The sequence below is a fragment of the Tyto alba genome, unplaced genomic scaffold (genome assembly GCF_018691265.1).
Source record: "Tyto alba isolate M040663 unplaced genomic scaffold, T.alba_DEE_v4.0 Super-Scaffold_14, whole genome shotgun sequence".
Taxonomy (NCBI): domain Eukaryota; kingdom Metazoa; phylum Chordata; class Aves; order Strigiformes; family Tytonidae; genus Tyto; species Tyto alba.
Window position 1 is genome coordinate 20245234 of NW_024881276.1, and position 10233 is coordinate 20255466.

Below are 10233 nucleotides of genomic sequence, written 5' to 3' on the forward strand. Positions count from 1 at the left end.
TTCCAATATAAGGTTTGGGGGTTTTTTGTTGGTTTTGTTTTGTTTTGTTTTGTTTTTTAAAAAAATAAAAAAGGCACGGCTGTTTCAGGTTTTGCTGGCAAATACTGCTGAACTCATTCAGTCTGTTTGCCAGAGTTAAGGTCACTGCAGCTTTAGTTTTACAAAGAACACTATTTTTCTGTTTCTCTGTTAATCTTGGCCTGAAAAGACCACACATTACCCTTCCCAATTGAACAGTTTAGCCTTTGTTCCTTTGTTTGGGTTATACTATTAATCTGCTAGGTCGATAGCAAAAATGTGTGAACTGCTAGTGTGCCAGATGATTGACAGGCAATTAGCAGCTTCTAGAGAACTGTGCTTTGAATTCCGCAGATATGTGACTGCACTGGGAGGCAGAGGCTGCCGATCTGACTTTTTTGTAAAGTTTTGCTGCAATACTAAAAATGGGATCTTTAAAAGAACTAGTGTAACTATTCTCAGGAGCTTCAGCTGCAGGAGATCGACAAAGTTGAATCAGAAGTGTGAAGAGCTTTACTGTAAGCAAATAATTAACCTGTATCTATTCAGATCTCTCAGAAAGGAAGGTTTGCAAAGCAGCATTAGCTTTAAGCTTTACCTGATGAGCAAGAAAACTTTCTCATCAAAATACACATTTGAGAAAACATGCTTCTGCAATTGTCAGTTTTTGTGGGAAAGAGGTGTAGCCTATGAATAATGAAAATTTCACCCTTGCTAGTTTTTTGAGAGGCTCTTATTTTTTTCTCTCTGTTCTTAGTTTCTTACTAAGGTGGCCACCTACTTTCTCTTGTTAAACTGCTAAAAAGTAACAGTGTGAACAGCATCCTAGGATGGTGTCCCTATAATCTCCATTCATATATATTCTGATTTTTTAAGATTATACATTGAAAGCATATATGTGTGTTTGATGGTGTTTCATTTCTCTGCATATAAAATAACTCTAGGATAGATGGGAATTACGTATCTGTCCCTGCCAACATTATAATACACTTTATATCCTGAGAAGATTTTGCCTGTGCAAAAAGCTTCACTGTCTTCAGTGTGTGAGTGTAGGTCTTTTATTTATTACAGATACGTATGTGCACTAGAGCACTGACCACTTAGTGACAAATTCAACGTTTTTTAAAGAGGTTGGTCAGCCACCACCAGGATAGCTGGTTACATCTTTACTTACTCAAACGTTATGCCCAAAAATCTTCACCAACTCAAGCAGGGAAAAATCAGATACTCCTTAGTTCCCAGTTGCTTCAACAGTGCCAGAGCAGCTGGCCAAAGCCCTCTGGTAGCAAGCCGTGTTGGGCTGCACACCCCGCTGACTTGGAGAGTTGTTGCCCACAGACATGCACAGGTCTGAGTATAACTGCAGGGAGAGGAAGAATTTGTAAACAAATTGAAATGGCTCCCTCCCAGCCCCGCTTCCCACATCTGCTGCAAAGACTTCTTTTGTATTGACACAGAGCAGTCAAAATCTTGGGGGTTTAGCTTTTGTCCACCAGATATGAGAACTGCAAAGCTGCAAATAATATCAAATGCACTTTGCAAGGATGAAGGCATGAGCTGAGTGTAGTTTGGATTTGCACATTTAGTTCCCAGTAGAACTGGCATTTTAAAACCTGAGGCCTAAACCACCATGTTGTCACACTCTTACAGCTTTAAAAACAACCATAAAAATAAGCGTGTTTGAATTACAAGATGTTTGGTAGGGAGCATAATGGCATTGCACTTCAGTCAGGTAAGGGTTGTTTTCAAACAAATGAAGTGCAATCTGTTCATACTTACGCTTCTCAGCTTCTCTTTGCCTGTTCCTTTTGCAAGTTGCTTGATCTTTTATGTTAAAATGTCCATGTGTTAAAAAATGCAGAATAATTCAGTAGTTTTTCTTTTAATCCAACAGCTGCAAAGTTTTTCAGATGTTCTGCAGTGAAAATAATTTTCTGCAGCTAGGGCTTCTTATTTCATTACATGAATCCCTTTTGGCTTCCCCTCAAGAAAATTTTATTGATGTAATAATTTAAGTTGCTTCCAATTAGGTCTTGAAAATTATGTATTCTAAACATTTCCATTAGAAAATCTTGATATTAGTTTAACAAGTACTTTGTTATACAGCTTTACAGCAGGCATACTTACTTCAAAGATGATAACCAGGACAAATCCTGAAATAAATGTTTCTTTTCTTGTAGCATCGAGGGAAGAAATGGGAACAGATAGAAACAAAGTTTGTGTGCACAGGAAAGAGGGGCCATATTTCTCAGTTGCTATTAATTTCACTTGTTCTCAGACAGTTTCATTACTGAGCTATCAGCTGATAGAGCTGAAATTAGTCCCTCACCGTCCTGTTATTCCAAGATAAGTGTGATGTTCAGCCTTGTTCTCCTATTCTGTTAGCTTCCAAGTGGCTCAAATGTTTTAACTTTCTTTTTCCTTTGGATGAGAAAAATAGATAAAGCAGTTGAGGGGGGGGTGGTGGGGTAGTGGTGACGGGAGGGAAGAAACCAAAACCTGAAACAGATGTAGCTGCTAAGAAATCATTTTAAAAGAGTTGAAGTTTCACAACCTGAATACATTTAATCATCATTTTAAATAATTCTAATACAAAATTCTCTGAGAAAAAACATAACTTGTTCTCAATTAAAAGAATTTAAGATAATGGCTCTGATTCTGCCTCCTGTGATAGCTCTTAGAACAGCAGCCTGGAGACAAAGGTAAGTATTTAGGCCCACAGCAGCTCTGAGTCACTCAGAAAATATTCCTCTTATTTAGGAAGGCATTTATGAATCCATTTGTCATTGTTATATACCAAGGCTTGTCTGCTACTGCAGAAATTCTTTTGTGCCCCGCTGTACCTTTATGATTTATCTCAGTTACAGCTAGTTTCATATTCACCAAGAGACACAGATGTCTGCATCTAAACTTGAACTGTGGCAGGACTGACTGAGGACCATCCCAAATCCCGCCATGCCCTGCCCATCTCAAGTTTCATTGCATAGTGGACCTCATCTCCCTTCAGGTCAGGGTTTTAGTTATAGTACACAGTACAGTGCACAGAGATACTCAAAAGGTATGCAATGACCAAAGGCACCTTCAAGAGCATTACAGGAAACTTATCTTTGGTGGGAATGTATTCAGGGTTTGAGCTGACAAAAGTCTGCAAACCTGCTCTGCAGTCCAGCACCTCTTGGGGAACTGAAACTAAGTCTACAGATCTTTTGGGAGTCTTGTAGTATTTGTCACCCTTGAAGCCTGGCTCTGTGTCTGTTTCTCCTGCAGGTGAGACAGTCAGTCACATCTCTTAGGTGTCTCTCATATTGACATGGGACAACAGGCTCTGTTTACCACTCACTCATGTTTTCCCTCTCTGTTTTACCCTGAACTCCAAAATCTTATCCACACCAAGTGTGTCTGGTCAACCCTAGGGATGGGCAGTCTCCTTTCAGAAGAGGATTAGATCCCAACCAGAGTGCAAAATGTAAACAGAAAACTCTCCCTGATGCCCTGTTGTCCATCTACATAACATGTATGTTATGTCCACACATTCAGTGTGACATAACATACATGGTACTGCTACAGTAACCACAATCAGCATCTGTGACAGAAAGGTATCAAATTATTACCTTCCCTCTCATAGGTGAGGGGGAGGAGGCTGCAAGGCAGAGGATCTGCAATGTAGTCAGGAACAGAACCCAAATACCATTCCTGAAATAGAGAATCATGATTCATCTGTCGTAGGATACACTGCTTCCACCAATATCATAGAATCATTTAGATTGGAAAAGACCTTTAAAATAATTGAGTCCAACCATTTACCTAATACTGCCAAGTCCACCACTAAACCATGTCCCTAAGTGCTATACCTACACCTCTTTTAAATACCTCCAGGGATGGTGACTCAACCACTTCCCTGGGCAGCCTGTTCCAATGCTTGACAACTCTTTCAGTGAAAACATTTTTCCTAATATCCAGTTTGTACCTGCCTGGCACAACTTGAGGCCATTTCCTCTTGTCCTGTCACTTGTTACCTGGGAGAAGAGACTGACACACACCTCACTACAACCTCCTTTCAGGTAGTTGTAGAGAGAGACAAGGTCTTCCCCATCAGCCTATTTCTCTCCAGGCTAAAAATCCCCTGTTCCCTCATCCGCTCTCCACATGATTTGAGCTCCAGACCCTTCACCAGCTTTGCTGCCCTTCTCTGGACACGCTCCAGCATCTCAGTGTATTTCTTGTAGTGAGGGTCCCAAAACTGAACACAGTATTGAAGGTGCGGCCTCACCACCGCCGAGTACAGGGGGACAATCACTTCCCTGGTCCTGCTGGCCATGCTGTATGTGATACAAGCCAGGATGCTGTTGGCCTTCTTGGCCACCTGGGCACACCATCGGCTCATATTCAGCCAGCTGTCAACTAACACCCCCAGGTCCTTTTCCTCCAGGCAGCTTTCCAGCCACTCTTCCCCAAGCCTGTAGCGCTACAGGGCTTGTTGTGACCCAAGTGCAGGATCCGGCACTTGGCCTTGTTGAATTTCATACAACTGACTTTGGCCCATTGATCCAGCCTATCCTGATCGCTCTGTAGAGCCTTCCTACCCTCAAGAAGATCAACACCCTCTTCCGACTTGGTGTCATCTGCAAACTTACTGAGGGTACACTCAATCCCCTTGTCCAGATCATTGATGAAGATATTAAACAGAACTGGACCCAATACTGAGCCCTGAGGAACACCACTTGGGACCAGCCACCAACTGGATTTAACTCCATTCACCACCACTCTTTGGGCTCAGCCATCCAGCCAGTTTTTTACCCAGCCCATCCAAGCCATGAACAGCCAGTTTCTCCAGGAGAATGCTGTGGGAAATGGGAGTCAAAGGCTTTGCTAATGTCTGGGTAGACAACATCCACAGTCTTTCCCTTATCCACTAAGTGGATCACCTTGTCACAGAAAGAAATCAGGTTAATTAAGCAGGACCTGCCTTTCAGAAACCCATACTGACTGGGCCTGATCACCTGGTTGTCCTGTACATGCCATGTGATGGCACTCAAGATGATCTGTTCCATCATCAGCAATAACATGCTCCTGTCTGCCATAAACACTTGCTGTCTAGCTGTGTGCATTTAGATACTCTCTTGCAGTGGCAGGCCTAACATATTAATTTATTTATGTATCAAATCTTATAGTTCAATAGTATGATATCATGGGTCTGAAAAAGCAAACAAAACTGGACTGAGAAAGGAAGTCAGGAGAAGTAAAATAAGCAATAGCAGACATTGGTGAATATACCTTTTGTGATTTTGCTATTACACTCACTAACAATTCATACATTCTTCATAGAAATTATGAGTTTCTATATACCAATCAAAGCAGTTGCTGTAAGAGTAGGCAATAGCCTAATGGGTTGCAGAACCACTTGGTTTATTGTGGGAGAACTATGTACAAACCATGCACTTCATGAGACACTGAACTACTGTTTTCCACCTGGTTGCCTCCATCCAGTGTTTCTCCTCACAAATCAAAAAACTTGGTGTAAGTATTAACTGAATAAAAGAAAAGTCACAAAACTCAGCCTTCCTGTAGGTTGCAATGCTTGTCACATCAAATTCCAGACAAACACTTGGCTTTTTTCGATAGCTGGAAGATTTAAAGTCCTCTTTGAAGCTACTGCCTGTGGGAGAAGCCCAGGAATACAGCTTTCCATCAAGGGAGTGCCAGAAAGTCAGCAACAAAGCAGAAAAATCTTCTGTATCTCCAGAATCCCATTGCACCAATACATTTAACACAAAAATGTTGACTTGGGAAGTACTTCTTCAAGGTACAGAAAGAAGTAAGCATTAGAACTTCCTGTGCACAGACAAAACACCAAAATATGAACTTAAAAGTAAATTTTGTAAAGTCCCAAAAAGTTTTACTTTTGCTGTTTGCCTGAATTTGTACACTGGATTTGTACATTGGAGTTTTCAATGTCACTTGCAGACCTCAAACCATTTGTTTCCAACAAGTGCTCTGTGGCTTGCTCATGTTGAAACTGCATTTTGGTAGGAACAAACTTGGGTTCATACACCAGCTTCCACACATTTTATCTTGTTCACAGCACGCCATACTTCATCTGGTTTAGCACCTGAGTGCAGGCCTAGTTTTATGACAGATACCAAATACGTTGTGAGATGCTGCTCAAGACTGTCAAGTCTGCTAGGATGTCTTTGGTACACCAGGAATGTGCCAGCTCACACCAAGCCAGTGCTCCTATCATTCAGCATGTATGGATAGACAAAGTTTGAGTGAGGCACTCTCTACACTTAGTTTCTTCCCCTGGTAAGCCAGTAGGCTCCTCTGACCTTGTGCTAACACACAGATGACCTAAAATTTGGGCATTAAGCCCAGGTCAAAACCTTGGGGAATATGCTCCCTAAAGCCACACCCACTACAATCAGAATTTGAATGCTTCAGACTTCAAGAAATACACCTTCCCTCACATCTAGTTTGCTCCCTTACCCCCTCTGTGGCTGTGGATTCATAGTTGCCCATCAACTTCCTCTCTCATTGTACTTGCATTTCAAAAGAAAGTAAATCTTCAGACACCCCTTGTCCTCCACCCCTATCGTACTTGCTTCCTGCTCTGAATTTATTTTCCGTGACTTGATTTCCACTCAGTGGACCCCACCCCGGTGCCTGTACTCACTCATTGCAATAGTTCACTGAAGCCAAGGCTTCTGCCCTCCATTTTCCTATCGCTTTCTGCTAGCAGTCTCTTCTTCATGCTGCTTGCTTGCTTGCTCACGTGAGACATACTCAGCAATGTAGAGAATGACAGTACATTATCAAACAGTAGAAACAATACAGTATCATGTCTTTAGTGTTTAAAATATGCTTTTCAGTTTTTGCAAGACAATGCTCCAGGTTCAAACACAGTATCTGTTTTTTTTCCAGGGTGAAAAGTAATCTGGCTTTCAGAATAAAAATGGGAAAAAAGTATTAGTTAATGGAAACATGAAAAAGAAACCTGTATATAATGAATGAATTCCCCCACTGGATCAAGGTGCTCAGTATAGATTCCCATTTCAACACATGGCCCTCTTATTTACCACAGTAAAAGTAATTTGGTTTTCTGATGTTAACAATACTTGCATTTTTATACAGGCAGTATGGGCTCTCTGACACCCAGACACCTACCCCGTGCTTCTTGTTCTATGGCCAGGTGAGATGGAGGGGTTACATTGGCAAGATCCTGCACCTCTCTCTCTCTCCCCATGTGTATTTTGATAAGACTTCTATAGTATGGTAACTGTATGTCAAGCATATTCATTAGCCTAAGCAGACTGTTCCTTCTCAGCCTGCCCGACAGAAAACCATGCCATTGCAGCTGCGTACATATTCTATCCAGAGCAAAACAGGCACATTTGGTTAGTGTAACAATTTTTTTATTTCAGTTACTTTTTCACATAAAACTTTATGTAAGCTACAAAAATCGTGAAATGCAGAAATGGTATTAAAACTGCAAACTTAAAAGTTTTGATAAAAAAAAAAAAAAGTGTCTTTCCCTGCTAACAATGACCATTTAAAACGAACCATATTTTGATGGACTCATTTAATAAACATACCATACACTTCTCAAAAATAAATAAAGAACAACATCAGAAAAACCAATACCATCAACAACATGAAGCATTTAGTTGTCTTTTTTTTTTTTCCTTTAAAGACAGAAATTAAATTTCTAGGCACAGTTTTAGGCATTATAGAGGACACAGAGGCAATAGGTTAGTGTGCACAGCTCTGTACAAAAATACAGTCTGAATAAATTACATTGCTAGCCATAAGATTAGACTTCACTTACCAGTCAGTTCATTGCATGTTTAATAATATACAGTTACATGCTAATCCATATATATAATTTATATTTCAAACACATAGGTCTCTCTATATTTGTTTTTAAAATTTACAAAAGCTAAAGGAAGTTGTGCAAGAAATCCAGAAGAGGTGCTAGGTACTTGTCAGCACCGGACGGTAAACTTCAAGCTTAAAAAATACAAATAACTAGCCCTGCTTGCAAGTTTGCTATATATATATTTATTCATATGTATCTGGAGGAAAAACAATGGATTTGTTGTGTGAAAGACTCATCCTGCCAGTGAGATAAAGCCAAACAACTGAAACAATGGTGGCATGACAAAAACACAACATACAAAATGATTAACCTGGTGTATGCACACTCAAGACAGATATGTATCCTTTTTGTGGCTAGAAAAAAAAAAAAAAAAGCATAATGTTGTATTTACTTTTAATTCAGTGCTGAGAAACAATGCTTGCCAAAACTTGCAATAGTAAGAGGGACAAAAACAGAAATGGCAGTAGCAACATAAGCTAAAGGTAAGTACCTAAACCTATATACTAGATGCTCAAACACAAAGGACCTGAGGAGTTTGAGAGGTGGATCCTAATAGACTGTATTATCTTCAAGAGGAAAAGCAGCTGTTGAGACCAAAAAATCAGCTTTTCCACTCAAATACGAATGATGAACCTTATCTTCAGGCATTCACGTTTTTAAATTTTTTGCCTGAACACCTTTCATATTAACAGCCGGGTGACTTTCAGAGCGCATGCCATTGATTTGCATATGCCTTAAGCCTAACAGTTGTTTTCGCTCAAACTCTACATGAAGAAAAATGATTTAATAAATTAGTGGATACAATATGGGTTCAGCACTGTATCTTCTCATCAGCATAGGCAAAGTGCCACGCAATGTCAGCGACAAAACACTGTCCTCCTAGAAAGGTACAGACATCTTCTCACAGTGGGTTTTTCTATGTTAACCTAATTCTCATGCCAAACTACAATGTTCTCCATGCTGCTAAATAAAAGCAGAACCACACAGCTGTTCAGAAAAATGCAGAATTAACTATATACTGAATATCTGCCTTAAGTCAGTCTCAGGAAAAAAAAAAAAAAGCAGAGTTACAAACACTCTCTGGTGCCTGTGAAACAAGTGGACATAATTCTTCTTCCCATCCTTTTTGTTCTCCAGGCATTGCCATACAATCCCTTTCAAGTCAAGCTATCGTTTTGCTCTAAGCTAATTAACCACCACTAGTGCTGGAAAGACTGCTGATATGGAATATTCTGCCATGGTAGTAAAGATTTAACTCCAAAGAGCCCCAGAGTTTTATAAGTCATCTCTGTACATCAGCAACACTTTCACAACCACCTCCTAAAGGTAGCCATGTGGTCCCATGGTTATTGCAGAACCTCTGTGCCCTGCAAACAGTGGGACAAGTACTAACACTGTAGATGTGGTTTTAACATCGAGTAATTCAGCAGTCTTTTCCACGGAACCAGCAAAACCGTTTGTGTGGAGGTGGATGTGCAACCCCAGCATACCTGCTTTTGCAGAGGTCCACACAGAATATATTTTAAATTTCTCCATTAAAAAAAATAGTTATTTCTAAAGATTAGAATTGTATAAAAATATGTTAATAATTAATTGAAAATATCCAAATAAGCAAATCGTAAACAAAAATAAAAGTGATGCGGATTAAATTCATGTGAAAGTTCTCCCTATTTTATCTTGGGTTTCATTTCATGAATACAGTCTCTGGATGTTTTAAGTGGGAAACATACTAAGCAAGGAGTAATTAGAGGTACATAATCATCATCCAATCCATTATAAACTCAGCTTTTAAAAACAAGAGATGATCTCCTGCAGTGCTAATGTTTTAATATGGACATGATGGGATCTCAGCTGTATTCTTGATGATCAGAGACACTCATAACCTAAATAGATTTTTAAAAAATGGCAGTTTTTTCTTTGCAACAGCCTTAGAAAATAATTCTTAGTAAGTACTAGATTACACATGGAATAGCAAGTAGTTATTTTGTCCAGTTCTACCTTAACTTGATGTGAACTTTTAAGCATTTCCCATAACACAGAGCCTGTACAAGGGCATATACAGAAGACAAGCCATTTTATATTTATTTTGTAACACCAACCAAAATTCGGGGCACCAATCCAAGACTTTCAAGAATGTGTACAAAGTTAGCATTTTAACCCCTGCATCACAGCTCATATTACAATTTTAAGACGAATCATCTCTCTCCCCCTGCATTTATATTTGTAATGTATATATATATTCATTTATACTAACAAATACCTTTTAAAAATATAACTGAACTTGTTCCATATGCATTCTTTTGATGACAATGTTCAGAAGTTAAATGGGTACTTAGGACAAC